The 23,582-nt window shown below is 33.6% G+C and overlaps 1 pseudogene; it reads left to right on the top strand.

Moving 5' to 3' along the window:
- The first annotated feature begins 5,677 nt into the window (after positions 1-5,677).
- Positions 5,678-5,758, top strand: LOC114673645 (small nucleolar RNA U3; annotated as a pseudogene).
- Positions 5,759-23,582: the final 17,824 nt, after the last annotated feature.

Here is a 23,582-nt window from a genome sequence, read left to right as displayed (position 1 = left end):
AAAATCTAGAGGAGTTAATGATTTTGGGGGAAGCATGACAATCAGGAAACCATTACATTAATGGGCATATTGACTTTGAGTTGTCAATTAGACATCCACGTAAATTTTATGTATGATCTAGAGTTGATGGGAATTGACCAGGCTGCAGATAAAAATTTAGGAATCTCATAGATTGCTTTTGAAGCCATAAGGCAGGGCAGCGCATTTCCAAGGAAATGAGAGTTGAGATCTGATTTTATATTGACTTGTATTATAATTTTTGCTAAGTGAGTGAGGAAGATTAGGATTATAATCAGTTTTAGAAGTCCTAGTTAGGATAGAAATGTTTACTAGACTTACAGGTATAAATATGTTGCTTGTCAGAGCCATTATCTGTAATGCATGATATATTCAAAGCAAAGCAAAATATATGCAGTATGTCTTCTTTTTTCTTATCAAGATTATGTTATCTCAGTATTTTATAGGTGAGTCAATAGATGTGGTCAGTTACCTGAGTTATATTCCTTAATTCCCTGAGAGAATAAAAACATTTAAAAAATTATGTGCAGCATTGTTTATTAAAAATAAATGTCTGATAAACATAAGTAAAAATGAGAAACGTTACTAACTCATTTGAAATGAGAAAAGGATTACAACTATAAATACTTTGTGAATTATATTACTCTAGTTCTGGATTAAATGTTGATTGTGATGATAATGTTAAATTCTAAAAGCAATTTAGGAAAGAAATGAGAAAACACTAACAACAATAGAAAAGTAGAAGAAATTATCAAACACTATACTCTAAATTATGGTTTTTATAGGAGAGATTTATGAAATTTTAGTTCTATTTGGTTTCTATAGGGGGAATTCAGAATATCATCAAGTAACAGATAATCTATACAAAATACAGAAGAAATGTATATATATAGATAGATTTTGGTATATATAATTTGTATATACATAATTTGAAGGTAGAGCCAATTGGATATGATGACTGATTAGGAAGAATACATATATATATGAATATATATATGGATATATATATGAATATATATATGGATACATATATGAATATATATGGATATATATATGAATATATATATGGATATATATATGAATATATATATGGATATATATGAATATATATGGATATATATATGAATATATATATGGATATATATATATATATTCTTTTCCAAATCTGCAAAAATACATCTTTCTTCCTTCCAAAAATAAAAGCAAACACAAAAATATCAAGGTACAGACAGAAATAAACAGATATGATAGCTGGCATAGTAACTGTTAGATGTTCCACTGAACATCAATAATTTCACAAATACCCAATATCAGATGAGGTCACTCTATAATGCTGAGGAAAACAAATAAACCATCAAACAAAATTTATCTGTAATCACTTCTGAGTACAAATAAAAAACACTGTCCAAGGAACAAAAAAGGCCAAATAGCCTCATTTCCAGGCTTCCATGAGTGCCTACTGCTTTTTAACAAATCACAGTTTTAGTCTTGCTCTTTTGTTTTCATCCTTCTAGAAAACAGTGATTAATACACTGACCCAGATTCCCTTAAGGTTTCGCTCAGCTTAACTACAGTTTAGACAGACTTCTTTCTCACTATAGGTCCCTGAGCTCACTTTTCTCAGAGCATTTCTTCAGAAAATTTGCTATTTTATATTCTTTTTCTGCACCATTGAGATGTAAATCTTCTCTTAGTCTCTTACCAGTGCTCTGACCCTGAAGTGTCTTTCTTAAGGATATGAGAGCAATTAAGAAAGATAGCACCTCTATCTCCCTGTCCCTGTTGGAGACTAAAAGCCTAATTTCACTAATTAGCAAACACTGGTGGCCTAATCACCTTGACCAATTTCCTGCCTAATGTCCTCCAGTACTTTTAGATAGATCACCTCAGCATTAAAAATATCCTTCCATCTTTTGTTTCAGTGGAATGGAGTTCTCGCCCTGTCTTCTAATGCAATAGTATTAACCCAAATTGCAATGGTTTCTGATAAATTCTTTCTTGCTTGTTTAACTATGACAGATGTAAATTTTTATTTTCTGGACAATACTTAATAGGACATTAACGCTGCTTCTTACCTGCACTCAATCCTGAAATACCTGGTTCCTTGGATCATCCCAAAATCTTCTAATGCAACCCCATATCCTACAAAAAGCACTTACTAATATCCTCTTCGTAAGATGCCTGCTTTGTTAGACCACTGATTTGTTTCTGGTAAACTTGGCTGCTGAGCTGTAGGACAAATGTCACCTATAAATACAAGGGAGTGAATTCTAAATTAATCAAGAAAATAAGAATCCAAAGTCATTAAAAAAATCTCAAACAGATCACAATTAAAGGTAGTTTGTGGAGGAATTAAATAATAGTTCTTGATGAAACTGTTAAAATGCAATATAAACACAAACATACTCTACAATTTTTCAGATTTCATTAAGTTACCAGATAAATATAAAACTAAATGATACTTATGCATACACATTCAGAGCATCATTAGAAAATAAGGAAAAACTATTCTGTAATACTGCAAAGTGTTTTAAATCATTTTCTTACAAGGGTATGCCTTTTAAGCTGAGACTTGAAAGGCAAGTAGAAATTAGACAAGAAAAGGCCTGTGAGTTTAATAAAATTTAAGTGGAAGAGCTAAATGAGTTGGGGCATAAAATTTGATGAGTCCAGGTTTACGAGAAATGCTCAGATGACTTGACGTGTGAATTCTCTCAAATATTCACAAATCAAATAATAATAATCCTCCATTTATTTCAGAGAATACAGGAGAAGGGAACAATTCCTATCTCATACCTTGACACTTGGACATAGACATCACAGGAACACATAAATGAACATCAATATCCTTTATGCACATAAACACATAAACATTAATGTTATACTACCAAACCAAATTCAAGACCATATACAAAATAATTATATGTCAAGTACAAGTAGAATGTATCCAAGGAGTACCGATTCTTTTATAACCTGAGATTCAATCAATGTAATAGCCATGTTAATACAAAGGGTACAGAAAATAAACTGCATAATCATCTTAATTAAGGCATAAAAATAGACTAAATCAAATATTCATATAAGTAAAACAAATTAACAAACTAGAAAAAGCAGAAAAATTTATAATTCCGATAAATAGCATTTACAAAAACCTCACAGCAAACATTATATATAATGATGAAAAACAGGATACATTCTCTCTGAGATCAAGAACAAGGAAAGAATGTCTTCTTTTACCACTTCTATTCAACAGTGTCCTGGAGACTCTACTTTGTACAATAAGGCATAAATTAAATAATTAAAACTGTCTTTATTCCCAGATAACTTGATAATATATGAAGAAAATATTATATCAATGAATCCAGAAATAACTATTAGTACCAAAAAACAAGTTTGGTAAGACTGAAAGATTCAAAATTAGTATGAAAATAAATTGTATTTCTATAATCTAGTAACAAGAAAACAGCAAAAACAAACAAACAAACAAACAAACAAATGTGGGAAGCAACTCCATTCACAGTAGCTCCAAAAAGGAAAGAAAAATGCATAAATTTAACAGAAGTCAATCAGAACCACAAAACATTGCTGAAATTAAATAATATTTAAATGAATGGAGAAACATTCCATGTTCCATATTCCTAAATTGGAAGACACAATATTATCAAGATGACAATTTTCATATTTAATTTTAATTTTTTCCCCTTCCTACAAAAATCCAGCAGTCTCCTCAGTCTCCTTGTAAAATCTGCCAAGTTGATGCTCATATTTATATAGAAATCTAACGCACTTAGAATAGCAAAAAACAATATTGTGAAAGAAGAACAAAGCTGGAGGACTTAAACGTCTTGATTTCAAAACTTACTATGAAACTATAGTAATTAATGTAGTGTGTGGTACTGGCATAAAGACAGACATATAGATCAATGTAATAGAATTGAGATCCAGAAATAAACCATTGCTTTTATTGATTTTTCTACAAATGTTTCAAAATAATGAACTGTGGAAAATAGTCTTTTCAACAAATTGCGTTCACATTAAAACAGGCCGAATTTATACTTTTAACCCATATCATAATAAGTAATGAAACAGAGACCTAAAACATACACAAGACAATACAGGAGAATATTTTGTGACCATAAATTAGGCCACAAACTCTAACATATGACATCAAAAGCATGTTCCATCAAAAATGATAAATTTGAAATTATCAAAATAAATATTATTCAAAAGACTCCATTAAGAAAATGAAAAGACAGGCCACATTGGGGAAAAGTATTTTCAAATAATATCTGATAAAGAACTTAATCAGAATGTACGAAGAATTTCATAACATTGAAACTATGAAAACAACTCAGTTTTAAAATAGGAAAATCTTAAATAGATATGTTACCAAAAAATAGCTAACAAACACATTAAAACATTCAACATTTTTAGAGAAATGCAAATTAAAAGTCCAATGAGATGTCACTATATGCCGCTACATGGCTATAATCAGAGACAGGTAATAATGTGTTTTCAAGGATGTAGAGAAATCAGGGCTATCATATATTATAGGTGAGAATATAAAATGGTGTTGTTGCTTTGGGAAACATTTTGGCAAGTTCTTAAATGTTAAACATAAATTTACCATTTGACACAACAGTTACACTACTAGGAATTTACTCGAAAGTAAAAAACCATACTCACACAGGTATGTGCACAGTATTTATAACAGCATTTTTATATCCAAAAACTGGAAAAAAATCCAGACGCCAAACAAAAAAATGAATGAATGAATGGATAAACAACAATGGTATATCCATATAAGGATATACTTTTCAGCAACAAAAAGCAACAACTGATGCCTCCAGTTTTGTTCTTTTGCTCAGGATTGCCCAAAGTTCCTTTTTGGCATCATACTACCTGACTTTAAACTACAGTATAAGATTACGGTAACCAAAATAGCATGGTACTGGTATAAAACAGGCATATAGACCAAAGAAGCAGAATAAAGAACTCAGAAATAAAACCACACATCTGCAACCATCTGATCTTCTACAAACCTTACAAAAACAAGCAATGGTGAAAAGATTTCCCATTTAACAAATGGGGCTGGGAGAACTGGTTATCCATATGCAGAAAATTGAAACTGAACCCCTTCCCTGCACCTATACAAAAAAATTAACTCAATATGTGTTAAAGACTTAAATGTAAAGTCCCAAACTGTAACAACCCTAGACGAAAATCTAGGCAATATCATTCAGGACATAAGCATGGGCAAAGATTTTATGGTGAAATCTCCAAAAGCAATTGCAGCAAAAGCAAACATTGACAAATAGGATCTAATTAAGCTAAAAAACTTCTTCACAGCACAAGAAACTATTATCAGAGTGAATGGACAACCTATAGAATGGGAGAAAAGCTTTGCTGTCTATCTGACAAAGGTGTAATATCCAGAATCTACAAGGAACTTACGCAAATTTACAAGAAAGAAACAACCCCATTAAAAAGTGAGGAGAAAACATGGATAGACAATTTTCAAGAAAAGATATACATATGACCAACAAACATATGGAAAAAACGATCAATGCCACTGATTATTACAACAAGGCAAATCAAAACCACAGTGAGATACCATTTTGTGCCAGTCAGAATGGCGATTGTTAAAATGTCAAGAGACAAGACTACACTTTCAGGGATCATTTCTGTAGTTTGTTACTAGAGAAGCTTCTCTGAACGTGTAGAGCACCAGAACACATAGACACAGGGAGGGGGATATCACACACTGGGGCCTGTCAGGGGGTTAGGGGGCTAGGGGAGGGATAGCATTAGGAGAAATACCTAATGTAGGTGATGGGTTGATGGGTGCAGCAAACCACATGGCACGTGTATACCCATGTAATAAAACTGCATGTTCTGCACATGTACCACAGAACTTAAAGTATAATAAAAAATAAAAATAAAAAAAATAAAGAGCATGCTTACAAAATTAAGACTGAATTTCAGAAAGGTCCTCCATCATTATTTTAGTTGATGGAATTCATTAGGCTCTCTTTCCTTAAAACTTATCATCAAGTATGATATGGCGGGTACTCTTTTTAAAAAGGCGGGGAGAAGGGAAAAAAGGAGAGGAGGAAATAAGATTTACAAAAAGTGGAGTTGAAAGGAGAATCGAGGGGAAGAAAGGAGGACGAGAGAAGAGGACAGAAAAGGAAACAGGAAGAGGAAGGGGGCGTAAGGGGAAAAGAAGTAAAAAGCATGCCTGTGAATGGTTAGCCCTGTCTTACCATACAGGATTAAAAAGATTAAGTATTGCTTCTCAGCCTTTGGCTAAGATAAAGTATAAAACCTGAAGTAGCTGCAAAAGGGAAACAATAGTTGAAACTGTTCCTGTGCAAAATGTTTTGTTTTAAATAACGTTTTGTTTTAAATAAATGTTTTGTTTTAAATAAAGGAGTTTAAGTCAAAATGTCAAGAGACAACAGATGCTGGTGAGGTTGCAGAGAAATAGGAATTCTTTTACACTCTTGGTGGGAATGTCAGTTAGTTCAACCATTGTGGAAGAAAGTGTGATGATTCCTCAAAGATTTAGAACCAGAAATACCATGTGACCCAGCAATTCCATTACCAGGTCTATACCCAAAGGAATATAAATCATTCTATAATAAAGATACATGCACACATGTTCATTGCAGCACAATTCACAATAGCAAAGACATGGAATCAACCCAAATGCCCATCAATGATAGACTGGTTAAAGAAAATGTGGTACATCTACATGATAGAATACTATGGAGCCATAAAAAGGAGTGAGATCATGTCCTTTGCAGGGACATGGATGAAGCTGGAAGCCATTATCCTCAGCAAACGAACACAGGAACAGAAAACCAACCACTACAGGTTCTTATTTATAAGCAGTAGCTGACCAATGAGAACACCTGGAAACCGGGAGGGGAATAACACACACTGGGACCTGTTGAGAGAGTGCACCAGGGGAGGAGCATTAGGAAAAAGAGCTGATGTATGCTGGACTTAATACGTAGGTGATGGGTTGATAGGTGACAGCAAACCTCAAGGCACTCGTTTACCTAAGCAACAAACCTGCACATCCTGCACATATGCCGGGACTTAGAAAATAAAATAAAATAAAATAAAATAAAATAAAATAAAATAAAATAAAATGATAAAACAATTCAAAAAAAGAGCAACAACTGATACATTCTGCAGCATAAATAAACCTCAAAATTGGGCTAAGTGAAAGAAGTCAGATGCAAAAAACTATACATTGTTTAATTCAAATTATTTACATTGTCCAAAAATGGCAAATTTACAGTGATGGAAAGAAAGATCAAAGGCAGTATAAGGTTGAGGGTGTGTGGGAGGGTAGATTCATGATTGCCAGGCAAAGTTTTGGGGTAACTGAAGTGTTCTAACATTGGGTTGTGGTGAACAATTGTACAATTTTGATAAAAATAAAGATAATAGGGGAGAAGTCAGTTTCTTTATTGAGGCACCTCACTAAGGAGGTGATAATGGAGTTAGGACCTGTAGGATGGGAAGGATACAAGCTATGTGAGAGTATGGAGGCAAGGATTCAGGTTGTCAAATAACCTGGGTTAGCTTCCCAGGTAAAGACAAAGATCCTGAGCAGGTTTTAGAACAGCAAAAGAAAGAAGATACCAGAGAATGCACTTCTGATCACTGGCGGTCTCCAGTAGGGAACTTTGTCTCTAACTCATCAGGCAGCCTTTTATTAACTGCCTCTAGCAAAGGGGCTTTATAGGCATGCACATGGCCACACATTCAGAGGGACTGGGATTTGTTTAATTATTTGTTTTGTCATCTTGAAATTCTGAATACTTTTATCTTTGAACTTGGATTTTGTAAGTGAAACCCAAAGGGGTGATGGAGAATTCATGTTGGTAGAGAGATAAGCATAATATGATGTTCTACCATTATTAATTACCATCCATTTACCTACAATGTTTTCAATGCCCCATGAGCACATAATTCCAGTGGAACCAGAATGCTTGGGAGTTCAGTGAGAGTCAAAATGAGTAGTATTCAGAGTAAGAGAGTTATGCCTATGTCTGAACATGGAGGATGGGAATGCTGACAGCCCGACAGCCCTGAGACGACACACTTTCGATTTGAAACACAACTTTCTTTGAATGCAGAAAGAAGGCAAAGATGTTCTAAGAAACACAAACAATTAAGAAATGATATAAACTTTCTTACTTATGTTACTTTCCTGTATTAGCCAGTGAATTACACTGAAAATGATAGAGAAGGAAAGGCAAAGATAGGACAATCCTTTCCTATTGTCCTATCTTTGCCTTTCTGTGGAGTGTTGGTAGTGAGTGGATACAGCACAAAGTAAGACAGTTGAGTTAATTTCTTGCAGAATTTTCACTCTTCTAGTAATAACAAAATACATATGCATACATGAGCTACAAAATAGAAATAGTGTAGTTTCCTTGATTCCATAACCGAACGAAATGTTCTTATATTTGCATTTTGAAACTGACATTATACAATGCAAAGACGAACAGCAAACTTTATGGCAATAAAGTAAAATTTTACTTTTTCTTTACTTAGAATAACATTAGTTAGCAAACTTAAAAATGTAACAAATTTAAAGTTTGTAGAAAATGAGAAAAAAGCTTACGATTTTGGTATCTTTATTGTCACATTTTACCATACATTACTAATAAAAAAATCCATGATTTTTATTTTGCATTGAGCCTTGCAAACTAAATGGCTAGTTCTAATTGCTGAGAGATTTTATCAAACTTACTATTCTGAGGAGGTTAGAGGTTTAAAAACTCTACCTTGCCCAGATGTTACACTTTTCCCTGGTTTAGGTGTATGATCAGAGGTGAGATTTGCATGTGTGAGTTATTATGAGACAGTGTTTAATTCCTTAGATTTATATTGTGCCTTCAATTTGAAAAGCTAAATCTGAGCTTGCAAATTTTGCCAATAAATAATTGTCATTGTCCTGTCTTTGCTGTGAAATTGACTAAGACTTTTGAGAGCAGCCTTCTGGGTTATCAAACCAAACTGCTGCTTGCTCACTCCCACATCCCACAGTTATTTTGGTATAAGCGTATATGGCAGATTTTCACTGAAAAAATACAACAATACAGTCATTCTTCAGTAGGCATAAGGGATTGTTTCCATGACCCCCACACATAAAATCTGCAGATGCTCAAGTCTCATACAAAACAGTGTAATATTTGCGTATAACCTATGCATATCCTACTGCATACTTTAAATCATCTCTAGATTTCTGATAAGAATTAGTACAAGGTAAACACTATGGAAATAGTTGTATTTTCAAATTTGTATTATTTGTATGGTATTATTTTTATCGTCATATTTTATTTCTTTCCAAATATTTTTGATTCACAGTTTATTGAATTCATGGATGTGGAACCCACAAATGTGGAGGACAGACTGTATTCCTTGTTGAAACTTTGAGTTCTTTACATTTACTAGATTATGGATTTTCTTTCTTCTTCTTTTTTTGTTTTTGTTTTTTTTTGCATGTCAGAGGTTATTTTCTTAAATCATTTTTCTCTTTTTTAACTTGTATTTCAGATTCAGGACGTATATGTGCAAGTTGGTACCTGAGTATATTGCATGATATCGAGGTCTGTGGTATAAATAATCCCATCACCAGGTACTGGGAATAGTGTCCAACAGTTTTTCAACCTTTAACCCCACCTCTCTTCTCCTACCACTATAGTAGTCCCTCATCTTTATGTCCATGAATAATACTCAATGTCTAGCTCCCATTTATAAGTGGGATCATACTATATTTGCTCCTGTGTTAATTTGCTTAGGAAAATGGCCTCTAACTGCATCTGTGTTGCTGCATTTTATTCATTTTTCTGGCTGCATAGTATTTCATGGTGTTTGGGCAAAAGACGTGAACAGACACTTCTCAAAATGGCCATACACATGGCCAACAGACATGTGAAAAAGCGCTTATGATCACTAATTATCAGAGAAATTCAAATTAAAACCATGATGTGATACCATCTCACATAAGTCAGAGTGGCTACTATTAAAAAGTCAATAAACAACGAATGTTGGCCAGGCTGTGGAGAAAAGGGAATGCTTAATTTTTTATTTATCATACACTGTTGGTGGGAATGCAAATTAGTTCAGCCATTGTGGAAAGCAATTTGGAGATTTCTCAAATAACTTAAAATGGAATTACCATTCAACCCAGCAATCTCATTACTGGGTATATCCTCAAAGAAAACAAATCATTCCACCAAAAAGACTTGCACTCATATGGTCATCACAGCGCTACTTACAATAGCAAAGACGTGGAATCAACCTACGTGCACATCAATGGTGGATGAAACAAAAACAATTTGGTACATTTACTGGATTGAAGAAGTAAATTATCTTCATCACTACTGGCTACAAAATCACAGAAAACAAATAAATAAACAAGCAAAATATAAACAACAGTAACAAGACCATTGACAGCACTGATCAAGCTTATAAAAATTGCCTATTTGTGTCCTGTTTAAAAATTACCACAGCATCACCAGGAGCAGTGGCTCATACCTGTAATCCTAGCACTTTGAGAGGCCATGGAGGGCAGATTGCCTGAACTCAGAAGCTTGAGACCAACCTGGGCAACATGGTAAAACTCTGTCTCTACTAAAAATACAAAAAAATTACCGGCCATGATGGCACATGCCTGCAGTCCCAGCTACTTGGGAGGTCAAGCACGAGAATTGCTTGAACCTAGGAGGCAGAAGTTGAAGTGAGCTAAGATCATGCCACTGCACTCCAGCCTGGGCAACAGAGCGGGACTCTGTCTCAAAAAAGTTAAAAAAAAAAAATTTAAAAAAAAGAAAGGAAACAAAAAGAAAGAAAAATTACCACATCACTATAAGAAAAAATCAAGCAAAGATTTAGGAAACTCCAGCAAGAGCCAAAAATATATATATATTTTTTTTCTCTAAATAAATAGAAGAAGTAATAACTGAAAGACAGCAGTGTGCTGAGCTACCAGAAGATATTGCTAAATTTGTACATGATATTGCAATAAACAGGATTAGGGCAGCAATGAAATTGTCCAAGGGAACAATTAACCAGGAGTAAAACTGCTTGAGTCATAGAACATCTTGTTTAGTAATCAAAAACACACACAACAAAATAAACCATAAAAAACACAGCTCAACAGCATAGAGAGTTAAGGAGTCATGAAGGGTTTGAAAATAGCAACCAGATTTAAGAGTTTTTCTAAAAAAAAAAATCATAGCATTTTTAGACTTGGGAGGAACAAACCTTCTATCTTACCAGCATTCTTACTCAATTACTTCAGTTGCAGAAGATCCTAGTATTCCGAGATCCAATACAGATGTATTTGCTTTAATATCTCTCTCACTAACATAGCTTTCCTATTTTCATTCCTTCGACAGAATTACCAGGGCCCATTACTTTAACCATTATCTTGTTAAAACTCTCTAATTTATTTACTATTTTTATTTTGTCTCCTCTGAAATGCAACTTACCAATCCTAGATAAATCCAGCTACCTGACTTCTTCATATCTGTGATAGATATTATAATGTTTAATGTATGATAAAACTGTAGACATAAGTGCTATAATAAATCTGTATAACTCCAATTGTTTTCATCACTTAGATTTCTTTGTTTCCTTAGGAGTATTTTTTTCTAATATTCCACGGAGGTAGTCTCAGTCAGTTTTTTTATCTGCATCTTCTAGTTTCCTGATTAAACTGTCAAAGAAAAAACAGGTCAGAGAGAGTTAAACAGGCTAGGAAAACTTGATTTAAGCCTGTTAAAATAGAGGAGAGAATTGAAGTTAACTCTGCAGAAACAAAAGGCATGAGGGTCGCTAAGCATTGGGATGAGGTAGAGGAAAATACTGAAGAACATCAGGCATGAGATTCGTGAATGTGATTGGGCCATCTGATTTGCTAAATGGTGTTCCCTGAAGCTAGGCTCCTACCTTTTCACGGAGAATGAGAGACTGGGGCAAAGTGGTGGCTCCCAGGTTCTTGAGAAAGACTTTCCTAGTATGTAAAACTGGCAAGAAGCTTGGAGAAGCCTTCAGTCCCAAAGAGGTAAGAGAAAGAATTTAGAATAAAAAGTTTTCTCGAGTAAATGCCCAGAGAAAATGGAGGTCCAGGGCACATAGGAAGAAATCTGCCTAAAGATCGGTCAAGCTGAGGGAAAATATAAAGCCTTCTTGGACATCCTCACCTCCGCCACTTAGCCAATTACTTCTACTTCACATTAGTCTTTCATTAGACCTATAGGTTAACCTGTCTTTCTTCCCTGGAAGGTGCTTTTCCTCATTTCTGCACACGTCCGTCCACTCTAAGCTCCTTTCTCTGTGCTTTGCATTTTATCTCCTTGATTTGCTTAGTGATATCCATTAATTTCCCTTTGTAGTCTCTTACATTTTCAACTTCTTTGTCTCTGTTTGCTCCTTATTAGCATCAAATCGTTTTCAAAACAATAACAAAACAGCCAAATCCCATTTATTACACCATTCTGTTATTCAACTTCTCTTTAGAGCCAATTTTATTGAAATATTTTATGAATCACAGTCCTCTGGTCTTAATTTCCTACTTCTATACCCACCCATACTTTTGCTCTGCATCACTTATATAAATCTTATTTTATAATAAAAAGCAATGGCCCTTTTATTTCCCCTATTATATTTGATATTTCAATATCATTTTGAGGCACTGAATATACCATTTGCTTAGTTATTTACTTAACTACTATAATACTGTAATTTTCTCATTTTACACTTGAGGATCAGACACTTTTTGTTTTTTCCACAGAAGGTTTTACTCTGCCTTTTCCCAAATGCTCATGTTGTAAGAATCATGTCCTTAATGCTATTGTTTTCTTCTCCTCTACTTGCACTCTCTAGCATGTTGCATTCATGCCTTTTATCGTTCATGGGCTAATAGATTCTAACTATATATTTGCTCGCATATCTTTCTCGTCAGTTTCAGACCATACATAAAAATTATCTCACTATGGACATACACGTGGCACAAAACTAACCCATTTAATACTGAACTCATAACCTTTGCCCTTCCACCTTCAAAACCGTCCTTCCATTTCTCTCCATTGTTTTTTAGATGACAACATTTATCTAACAGAAATCTGAGAGTCAAGGATTTACATCATCCTTGACTCCTTTCTCCTTTACTTATTTCACCTCAAATACTGAGGCATGTAGTTTCTAAATGCTCTACTCCCTTAAATCTGTGAATTTTTCTCTATTTTGATGGTTGATTTTCTCCTTTACGTCCATCTAGATTACTGTAATAGCCTGTCTGTATTTGTCTCCTTCTTGGAAATTATTTACCTAGCACTATGTAATCTGGCTATTTTATTTACTTCAAAACTTTTGATACAGTGTTTCTTATTTCAAAAAATTTTTGAAATAGTTAAGCAATTACTACTACTTACCACTTCAGGCAAATGCTCTTTAATCAACACGAACTTTTGTACTAGATTTGTATCTATCTTAATTGCCTTTTAAAGTTCTTCACACATTAAATGTCTCATAACCTTGAGTTTTGGTATTTTCCTTTTCTTCTGCCTGAAATACACTCTCTACTCCCTCCCTTTACACCACCTCTCACTGAGTCTATTAGTTAGCTGTGCTGCAGTAGCAAATGTTCAACAACAGATATATTTTTAACTCACTCATTTTGCATGCTGCCTTTATGGGTCAGCTACTATAACTTTACTAAAGTGTAAAGTAATTTAATCATTATTATTTTTTCCTACAGCTTGACTAAAAGACTCATTTTCAGGCATTTTTGTCTTGATGGAATTTTTTGTCTTTTTGTCAGTACCTTGAAGAATATGTTAGGATCAGTATGAAATGTTGAACTTAATGAACATATTAGTATGCAGGCTAACCTTGATGTCTATCATATAGATTTAATATATAATACATGTATATATATATAGAATGTCTTTATTTTTACTTTTTATGCATTACGTGTTATAATTTTCATTAAGAAAAAGAAAAGCTGAAGGTAGATCAGCATATAAAAATTACCTCTTTTTGCAGAATTGGAAGTAGTACCTCTGTTAACTTTTAAAAGGTTATGATAAGTATATTTCCTTCTAATAGGTCAAAAGAAATCCAGAACACCTAAAATAAAGACTTGATTAAGTATGTTTTAAATTACTTCTTTTTATTATTATTTTATTGCATTCTCAAGGACACAGCGTAAAGTGAATTGAAGTGAAAAAAATTAGAGTGATCAATATCATCATAACCCAAATTACTTTGAATCATTTGCTCATCTCTAACTATTATGAGCAACTTGAGTTGACATTTTCTATATCAATTAACATTATACTGAATATACTTCAATTTAATTTTCTCTAAATAACTTTTTTATATGCTACATGGAACAAGATCTTGCTATGTACCCTTCATTTCCAGTTTATATGCTTCAGTTGAAAGATAATTTGATTGCTTTTCTTTTGTGTCAGGGTCTTATTATAAGTTTTTCACATAAATATGAAACTCAAAATTGAGTTTATAATTCCCTGTGTAGAATGACTTGGACTAACAATGTGATATTTTTAGTGAATATGAATATTTACCTCTCTTATAAGACATAAAAGGAAAAGAAGCACTGAAAGTCAAAAATTCAACTTGCAGGTAACCATCCTAAGATCTGCACCATCCCCCAAAACTTAGTGAAAACCTTTTAGTGTCAGCCTCAATTTACTCTCTTGGACTATTCTAGTAGATGGATAAATTATTTCTCTATATCTAGACATGCTGCTTTTCAGTTGATTTCTTACAGTTGGAGTGACATTTCTGACTTATAATGTGATATTATCCCTTCATTAAAGCTATTCATGGTTTCTTATCACAAACCTGTAAGCTTTTCAGTCTCCAAATCCCTACATCATCACTCGTGCTATATTTGATTATTTGCTCTTACATCAAAATGTCTTGATTTCTACTCCTCCACACAGCATCTTCTTTATATCAGGAATGACTTTTATATATATATATTTTAATCGGTGATACTTTTTGTCTTCTTTTATGACTCAGTCTCTTGAATTGTTACGTGCCTTCTTTCATCATGATTTTTCTAGCTTATCAATGTATATTTATTTTTGAAAAGTACATGGTGTTAGATAATATGTCAAGTCTTGGATAAATAATAACAGATGTGGTCACTCCAAACTTGTTATGAAATACAATAATCAAGAAATGCATCATAGAAATATAAGTAGATAACTAGTGAACAGTGCTATAAATAAGAGGAATGTGGAATCATGATACAATATAAATTAGGGAAATTATCAAGGCACTGAGTTCAGGAAAGCCTTTCCAGGAAAATAATAATTAAACTAAAAACTCAAAGATGAGTAGGAGTTGTCTATGTAAAAGAAGCAGCAGAGACCCTTCCAGCAGAACTAGCATATGCAGAGGCCATCTGGTAGAATTTTACTTGGGAGATAAGAGATTTTGAAATTGAGCAAATACAGCCAGAGGGAACAAGCATGAAAGGCTACAGCATTTGTGGGGTCCAGACCAGTTCATAGATTTGAGGAGTTAAATGTTTATCTTAAGAATAATGAGACACTGTTAACATATTTTAGGTAGATTAACAAATAAGGAGAGTTGCTTTTTGTATAATTTTTCATGATGGTATTCAGAGAACTAATTGTAGGAGACAAAGAATGAGTCAGTGGTTTTGATTTGAAATGCTTCACACTAGAGGGGCATTTTGGAAATTTGTAAAGGCAGTTTACACAATGATTGGGGTTCACCAGTAAAAGTTAGTAAATGAGAGGCAGCAGTGTTAGATCACAGAGATCAGTTCTACACAGGAAAATATTGTCCTTCCAGAAATTAACATACTTTGCACAATGTGTTTTTATTTATCTAGATAAGAGCACAAGTGTATTTTACATAAAGCCAAAAGTGTTTTTTTTGTGTGTGTAGTTTTAATACACCAAATATTATGGGCAAATTGTTTTGATATCACTTAATTTTACATAAATGTAACTCTGGTGTAAATCAAGGAGAGTTTTTGTATTTTGCTGTATTCAAAATAAAACAAGAATTAATCATGATTGTAAAATATTTTATTGCTGACAGCAGTACACTAATCATGTCAATCCACATGCCAGTGATACACCAACAAAACATACCTGTATAAATGTACTTTTATATCTGTTACATTTATTGTAATTCTAAATACATATTAATATTCAACTTTAGTAATTATTTCACAAGGTAAAACAAGTTTAAAAGTATCAATAATACTCAATTGAACATTGAAATTGAGTTGCTTAATATTGTTAATAAATTAAGGATTACCCTGTGGCGACACAGTTTTGTTTTTCTATTGAAGCAGACATCTTCAGTATTAAAGAGGTTGCCAAGAAACACTGCTAGTAAACTGAAAAAGATATATCACATTTTAGAGAATAAATGTAAAGTTTGTATTAAATTTAAAGTTTGTACTGTTGTCAATGTGATGTTTATAATGTCTTTTATTTAGTATGTAACCTCCCATTTTTGTTTTTACTTCATAGTACAGATTATTAAAAACTAAGAAAACCACACACTACCATGAAAATAATAAAACCATTCCTGTAAGAGGCTATGAGGCCAGGTGCGGTGGTTCACGCCTGTAATCCCAGCACTTTGGGAGGCCGAGGTGGGTATGAGGTCAAGAGATTGAGATCATCCTGGCCAACATGGTGAAACCCCGTCTCTACTAAAAATACAAAAATTAGCTGGGCATGGTGGCACACGATTGTAGTCCGAGCTATTTGAGAGACTGAGCCAGGAGAATCGCTTGAACCCAGCTACTCGAGAAGCCGAGGTAGGAGAATTGCTTGAACCCGGGAGGCGGAGTTTGCAGTGAGCCGAGATCGCGCCACTGCACTCCAGTCTGGTGACAGAGCGAGACTCTGTCTAAAAAAAAAAAAAAAAAAGAAAGAAAAAAGAAAAAGAAACTATGAGTATAAAGGGATAAAGGGCCAAAAAAAAAAAAAAAAATTCTAAGTAAAATTTCCACTGGCAATACCACTCTTCAAAAAAAAAAAAAAAAAAAAAAATTCATGAAGTGAAAATGTTACAAATCGGCTGTATAATTAAAAGCAATCAAGAAAAATTTCCACTGCCAGCAGGTAAAGAACAAATCCATTTGCAAATGTCTTGTTATTACATCCATCTTTTAAAAGATGTGTCTTGAAGTCACTTTTCCATATAGCTTCTGTCACATTTTTCTCCTCTCTTTGACAGATAAATTATCTTAAAATGTTGCCCATGCTCTTTGGCTGCCCAAGACCCAGAACTTTTTTCTCTTCTCTTCTCTCTTTGTATAATTACTCATTTAGTCTTCTCATACAGCCTCATGGCTTAAAATACATATGTATATGTATATGTATATGTGTATGTATATATATGTATTCAGAATCTGACCACTTCTTACTCCACTGCTATCACAGTGGTTTAAGTCACCACAAACTCGTACCCTGACAATTTTAGTAGACTCATAATTAGTATTTCTACTTCTACCCTTGCCACCTCCATGCTATAATCTATTCTCAACACAGTAATTATCTGTAAACTAATGCCCAGACCCTGTCACTCTTCTTTCTGTTCATAATCCTCTTCACCTTACTTATAGTAAAGGTCAAGCACAAGATTTTAGCTGAAACTTCAGAAATCCTCTCTGACTTCATCTGGTAGACATCATTCAAACTGTTACTTACGTCGCTGTCTTTGAACTCAGTAGGTCACCTTGAAGCTTTTGGGCTTGACTTTTTTTTCCTCCTGAGGTATCCTTCCTTTAGATACTTCCTTTTAAATAATCCCTCCCTCTTCTTTTTTCAAAGCTTCGGTCAGTTGTTCTGTCTGCTGTGACTCGCCTTGCGTCTTCCGTCTTCCTCATCTTTTTAATCTTTCTCGATAGGACATAATTTCTGAAGTGTCATGTAATTTATTTACTCTGATGGAAAGTAAGCTCAATGAGGAGAGCAAATGTATCTATTTTATTTCTTACGTTAGTTCTAGCTAACAGACAATAATTGTTCTATATTTAATAAATGGATAACAAAAAACAAAGCAATTAGTGTTAAAACTACTTATGTAAAGTTCTTATGGTAAGAAAAATAATTATGAGTAGTATATTCAACATTACCATCAATAAGTAAGAATATTTGTTAATATTTATATCTTAAAATATTTCCTTAGAAAGTACTTATTTTCCATTACAGCTCAGAGAACACCAGTTGTAGACAATTCATAGCATATGTTTATAGCCAGTATTGAGAAAGAAAAAATAAAAGAGCATAAGCATTTTAGAAATTTCCTGTGTTGTTTATAGACCAATATTTAGGTGTCAAAAATCTCAGAGAAGAACTTTACAAATCAATAGAGCGTTTCAATGGAATTAAAAAGAATAGCTTGGTTAATAGGTCATTCCTCAACTGTGTAGTAACAAGATGAATTTAAATATATTATCCCACATAGAAAAGGATTATCTGAAGAAAATCATTTTAATAGGCTTTATACTCATCAGTTTTGTATGGCTATCACAAAATACCACAGAATGGATAAGTTACAAAGGACAGAAATTTATTTCTCACAATTCTGGAGGCTGAGAAAAACAAAATCAAGGGACAGACAGATTAGACACTGTTCTTCTGCTTCCAAGATGGCAGCTTGAACCCTGCATCTTCCAGGAGAGGAGGAATGCCACGTCCTCACGTGGCAGAAGAGAAGACCCACTCCTGGAAGCCCCTTTCCGTTTGTATGGCAGTATTAATTTATTAATTAAGGCAGAGTCCTTGAGACCTAAACACCTCTCAGAAGGCCCCATCTCCTATCACTGTTGCACTGGAATTTAAGTTTTTAACACATACATTTTGGGGAACACATCCAGACCATAGTGAACTTTATTCTCTTTTTTCAGATATTGTAAATATTTTAATAAATCAGTTAAATTATATCTATTAAAATAGTAATGATTATACCCTTCAGATATCTTTGTAAAACTAGATGTCCTCCCCATATATTGCAATAAAATAAATAGTATGTATTCAAAATGAAGAAACGATCATTAGACCTGTCAATACAAAAATTAACTTTGTTAGAATTTTTAGTATGTATATTTAGCAAAATCAACTAAAATTAAGATTAAAGACACCAGTTGAGAAAGATATTATTCAATTTTGGGATGACTTTATTTTAAAAATACTTTTAAGTGTCTAGAAACTTACAATAGTGATTGATAGACTGATCCATTTAAAAATATATGTGCATGTGGACACTTCTCATTTCAGCTCCAAGATGCGAAGAGCTCCAATATACAAAGATCACTACTCTTGCTCTCATTACAAGACAAAACCTCAACAAGTGGAGTGACAACTCTTCTTGGATGCATTCGCAAATTAAAACACAGGGCAACGTGCTATATTAAAAACTGCTGAAGCAGGTGGATACAGAGAAATATACCTTGCAGGGAGCAGAAGCTCACTGCTATAGCCAATGCTGGGCTACTGAATGAAATGGCGGCTCACAAGTGAGAGAACTGCAAGACACAGATTCCATGTAAGAGAGGATGTCTAGTCAAATCCAAAGACAGCAGGGGACATACAAGCAAAAACAATAGAGGAAATTTAAGTCTCTGATATTTATAATTACAATAAACATGAAGGCCTGCTTAACTCAGCCAGATAAACGTAAAATCTTACACTAAATGCGTATTTACTTCAGTCCCTATTACCCAATACATCATGTATGGCTTGCAACAAAAAAATGACCAAGTATCCTGAAAGGCAAGGTAACAAGACAATCTGAAGACACACGGCAAGCGTTAGAGGCAAAATCAAATAAGGCATAGATTTTCAAATTATCAGACTGGAATTTTAATATATAATATGCTAAAAGCCCTGATGGAAAAAGTGGACAATATACAAGAAAAGATGGGTAGTACGTGAAAAGAGATGGCAACTTTAAGAAAAAATATCAAAGAGAGATTTAAAAATTAAAAACTGTAACATATAAAGAATGCTTTGATGGGCACACAAACAGAGTGGACACAGTTGAAAGGAAAATCAGTGAGCTTGAAGATAGGTCAAAAACTTCTCAACTGAATGCAAAGAGAATAAAGAATAAAAATTCGGCCGGGCACGGTGGCTCAAGCCTGTAATCCCAGCGCTTTGGGAGGCCGAGACGGGCGGATCATGAGGTCAGGAGATCGAGACCATCCTGGCTAACACGGTGAAACCCCGTCACTACTAAAAAAAAAAAAAAAAAAATACAAAAAACTAGCCGGGCGAGGTGGCGGGCGCCTGTAGTCCCAGCTACTCGGGAGGCTGAGGCAGGAGAATGGCGTAAACTCGGGAGGCGGAGCTTGCAGTGAGCTGAGATCCAGCCACTGCACTCCAGCCTGGGCGACAGAGCGGGACTCCGTCTCAAAAAAAAAAAAAAAAATTTGGAACAGAATATCCAAAAAGAGACAACTACAAAAGTTGTAACATACTACAAAAGTTGTAACATACTACAAAAGTTGTAGCATACACATGATGGAATTACACAAAATATTTGAAAAAAAATAATAGCTAGAAATTTTCCAAAATTGCTTACAGGCACCAAACTGCACACCCACGAAAGTCAGAAGTCAGAAAATACCAAGCAGAATACATACAAAAAAAAAAAAAAAAAAATCTCTGCCTAGACATATCAAAATTTACAGAAAACAAAAGCCAAAGAGACAATCTTTAAAGAAGACAGAGAAGGGAAAACAAATCAACAATGAAGCCTCTTACCTTTTTTCCAGAAACCTTTACAGGATTAAGGATGAGAATTACAGTAGAATTCTTTTCAAAAATCATGCAAAGAAGAGAATGGAGTAAAATATTTAAAGAGTTGGGATGAAAAGCACCAATCTACTATATTACTGTATCCAGAAAAAGTATCTTTCAAAAATGAAAGAGAAATAAATATTTTTTCAGGTAAATAAAAATATAGGTAATTTGTCACCAGTGGATGTGCCTTGTAAGAAATAAGAAAATATATATATATATATATATATATATTTTTTTTTTTTTTTTTTGAGACAGAGTGTCACCCAGGCTGGAGTGCAGTGGTGTAACCTTGGCTCATTGCAACCTCTGCCTCCAGGTTCAAGCGATTATCCTGTCTCAACCTCCTGAGTAACTGGGATTACAGATGTGTGCCACCACATCTGGCAAATTTTTTTAATTTTTAGTAGAGACAGGGTTTCTCCATGTTGGCCAGGCTGGTCTTGAACTTCTGACCTCGGGTGATCTGCCTGCCTCAGCCTCCCAAAGTGCTGGGATTACAGGTGTGAGCCACCATACCCGGTCAAGATTTTTTTTAAAAGACATGGATGGAAATTCATGTAAGCCAGAAACTTGTAAAGAAAGAAAGGACTTTAAATAGGTAATAAATAAAACTGTAGCAAAATATTTTATTTTTTTCCTTAACAGATCTAATAGATAACTGCTGGCTTGCAATATTGAACATTTTTCATATATGAATAAGTAAAATTAATAAAAGCCTGGTAGAAGACACTTTGACCGCATGTGAAGTGGAACAGTGCTTTTTGAAAGTAGACTTAGATTAGTGTAAATTAATACTACAAACCCTAGGGCAACCACAATTTTTTTTTTTTAATGAACTCCTTGATATATCAAGAGAAGAGAACAAATGATATCATGTAAAATGCTCAACAAAAACCAGAGAAAATAGAAAAATGAGATTAATAAAGGATAAGTGTAATGAATAGAAAACATCTATAAATATAGTAGATAATAATTCAACTACATTGATAATTGCTTTATTTATTTATTTATTTATTTTTCTTTTTAGGAGGTTTATTTGTCAAAGTTAAGGTGGTGTGGTCAGGAGTCAGGTCTAATGCCTTTCTCCAAAGATGATTTTCAGGGCTCCAAATTTAAAGGGGAAATGGTGGTATATTGAGAAGTACACAATTTTCATGTAAGAGAGGTGCTAGGGAAAAAGTCATTCATGCCTTTGTCTTGCTCAGTGAATCTGCATTTTTTTTATGTTCAAATATAGGTCAAAATAATTTTTTTGTTATAGTTTAAGTTCTAGGGTACATGTGCACAACGTGCAGGTTTGTTACATATGTATACATGCTGAATGCGCCTGATTTTGTCTGATAATCACTTTAAATGTGAATGTTCTGTATACACCAATTGAAAGATTGAGACTGACCACAGAGTGATCAAAGACCCAAATAGATAGTGTATATAAAATTTTAAAAATAAGTACACCCGATAGATGTAAAGCAAAGGGATGGAGAAAAATACACCATGACTACACACAATAAAATAAAACTGTTGTAGCTACGTAGTTTGAGCATCCCTAATCCCAAAATTCAAAATCTGAAATACTCCCAAATCTGAAATTTTTGAAAGCAAACATGATGTCAGAAGTAAAAAGTTCCACACCTGACCTCATGTGATGGACCACAATTAAAACTTTTTTTCTTTGACAAAATAATTTAAAATATTATCTAAAATTACCTTAGGCTGTGTGTATCAAGTTTATACAAAGTATAAAATGAGTTTCACGTTTAGACTTGGTTGTCATTCCCAATATATCTCATTATGTATATGCAAATATTCCAAAATCCAAAGTCATCTAAAATCCAAAACACTTCCAGTCCTAAATATTTTGATAAGGTATACTCAACCTATATTTCAGAAAAGGAGACAGCAGAGCAAGGAAATCATCAGGGATAAAGAAGGGTATTACATAATGATAAAAGGGTCAATTTTCCAAGATGAGCCAATCTATAAAGTGTCTCTAAAAATAAAGCATTGAAATAAGTGAAGCAAAAACCAAAAGAATCACAAGGAGAAATAAAAAATCTATCATTATATTTAGAGACTTCAAGATATCTATTAGTAATTGACAGATCCAACAGGTAGAAAATCAGTAAGGATGTAGTTGAAGTAAAAATCAACATCAATCAACTAGCTCTAATTAACATTTCCTTCATGCAACTGCAGAATACATATTCTTGTTAAGGTCACATGAAACATTCACGACAATAGGCCACATCTCGGGTCATAAAACATACCACAGAGAATCAAAAGAATATTAAGAATTTAAGTATGCTCTCAGATGACAATATAATTAAATGAGAAATCAGTAACTGATGGGCATTTGGAAAATTCAAAAATATTGTAATATTGAACAATACACTTTTATATAATGTGTGAGTCAAAGAAGAAATTTCAAGAAAAATTAAAAATAGTTTGAACTAAATACAAACAAGAATACAACTTAACATTTGTGGAATTCAGAAAGGCAATTTTGAAATAAATTTTATAGCATTAAATGCATGTTTAGAAAAGAAGAAAAATCAAAATCAATAATGTAACCTTACACCTTAATAAACTAGAAAAAGAAGAGCAACATTCACCTCAAGCAGCAGAAGAGAATAAATTGAAATATAATAGCCAAAATAAACTTGAAGCAAGAAAACAGGAGGAAAAATTAATGAAACT

The sequence above is a fragment of the Macaca mulatta genome, chromosome 17 (genome assembly GCF_049350105.2).
Source record: "Macaca mulatta isolate MMU2019108-1 chromosome 17, T2T-MMU8v2.0, whole genome shotgun sequence".
Lineage (NCBI taxonomy): Eukaryota > Metazoa > Chordata > Mammalia > Primates > Cercopithecidae > Macaca > Macaca mulatta.
The sequence above is the reverse complement of the archived record's forward strand: the minus strand, read 5'-3'. Positions and strand labels throughout refer to the sequence as shown.